This window comes from Anomaloglossus baeobatrachus, unplaced genomic scaffold, assembly GCF_048569485.1.
Source record: "Anomaloglossus baeobatrachus isolate aAnoBae1 unplaced genomic scaffold, aAnoBae1.hap1 Scaffold_2571, whole genome shotgun sequence".
In the NCBI taxonomy this organism is placed as follows: Eukaryota; Metazoa; Chordata; class Amphibia; order Anura; family Aromobatidae; genus Anomaloglossus; species Anomaloglossus baeobatrachus.
This window is the reverse complement of record NW_027442130.1, coordinates 28,897-30,726: the sequence shown is the minus strand read 5'-3', so window position 1 is coordinate 30,726 and position 1,830 is coordinate 28,897. Positions and strand designations below refer to the sequence as shown.

The following is a 1,830-nucleotide window of genomic DNA, read 5'->3' as shown; positions in this document are numbered from 1 at the left end:
GTTGAAAAAGTTATTAAGTGATTATTGGCTGCAATGGGGCTTTCTGGCTGGTGCCAGCCTCTCTTCTTAGCACACAGGAACCACAATCCCTACACCATGCTTCAATGGATTCTCTCATCCCAGCCCAGTAAAACTACATATTTTACACAGTCATAAGCAGCCAAAAGGGATCTATTCTATTCAATTGCAAATGATCTAGATAAGACTGAGAATAAGATACTGCACGGGACATAGCAGAGTTGGTCAAGTTGAGTGGAGATGAGTTTGCTATTTGGCACAGCTTTTTGCATCAATAAAGCAAGTAAAAGGTGTGAAAGATAAAAAAAAGGGTGAAAGTGTGTAAAGTGAATTGGCCAAATTGAGGTGCATATAAAGTTTTTGCTTTCTTTCAATTCACTAATGGGGCTCATTTGAATCAGGTGAATTGAGTTCTGCTTTTGGAAACTGGGTTAAGAAGGGGTGCACCGGTCCTGGAGGTACTGCAATACCAGGTCAATGCGTGGAGTGGACAGAGCAAGATTTTTTCCATCTCCTTGTTCTAAAAATCCATTTAATATATGGTCCCCAGAGAGGGGACGTATCAGATATTAAACTGATAAGAACAGATTTAATTTTTTTTTTTTTCTGTTTATCAGTAGGACTTCAAAATAACAAAGGTGATCGCCTCCCGTTGCCTGGGAACCGTCCAGGCACAAGAGGGCTATGTGTCACCAGAAGGCGCACACACTTCCTCAAGGCCGGCAGACGTGCAATCCCAGGCACCTTCCAGTACCGACCAAGGTAGCGTCCTCCGAAACTACACTTGATCTTAGCCAAAAGGCCGAGAAGCTATAACCCGAATTGGTTACGGCCTTGAGTGGCACCCTGGCCTATACCGGACACATCTTAGGGAGAGGGAGACAAACCCACGCCTACAGAAGACATTTTGTCACCCAAGCCAACCCTTGAAAAGGCTGTTTTGCAGAGCAAAAACAAGAAGAATGGTGCTTTTTGCAGCCGCCGCCCACTGCAATGAATCTGAATAACTCCTCCTTTTGGACACAAGCACCTCCCCTCCCCCTTGCAGTCTTTCCAATTCATGATACAAAAAGACGGACGGACAGGACAGGACAGGACAGGCTGCCTGACTTTCCGTCACTGCCACCCTTTGCCATCCTTGCCCGTAGAAAGCCCTTTCATCATCCCCAAACCCTAATCTTTTCCCTTCCCTTCCCAGATGCGTCTCACTCCCTTTCATTAGGAAGTGAGCGCAGCCTTTTCTCCGTTCTGCACATGCGCGACGTTAAACACAAATGCGCAGGCGTGCGTTCCATTACCCTCACTGCATTCCACTCCCATACAGGAAGTGGGCGCAGTTATTACTACGGTCGCACATAAAAGAACCCACGGCCACCACTGCACATAACTGACTCCACCACAGGACACCCACTTCTACACCAACGCAGGTAAGACAGGATCGGCACCTCTATGCTCCCGTTACAATCAGGCTCAGTCACCATGTGATAACGCTCTCAACTCTTTAGTTGCAGGCTCCCCTTGCTTCACCTCCACTGGCTGTGCTGCCATTTCCTCTCCCACCTGGAAGGTATACTTTATTCCACTATTTTCCTGTTTCTCTCTTCCCCCTTTTCCCATAACCTACTTTTATCTGCATTTGTGGGGTATCTATATGCTATTTACATCATAGTTTTATTCATTAATATGGAAGGGAAGAGTGCCCATGAGAGTGTTGAACTGCGGAGAGCAAGAGATTAAGCTGCTCCGATTTGCCACCATTGATAAGCTGTTCTCAGTAGATACACATGCTATCCAAACAGCAGCATCCACCAT

At 46.3% G+C, this 1,830-nt stretch overlaps 1 pseudogene; it reads right to left on the bottom strand.

The window, feature by feature from the left end:
• Nucleotides 1–454: 454 nt before the first annotated feature.
• On the bottom strand, nucleotides 455–661 carry LOC142263285 (U2 spliceosomal RNA; annotated as a pseudogene).
• Between the last annotated feature and the right edge of the window lie 1,169 nt (nucleotides 662–1,830).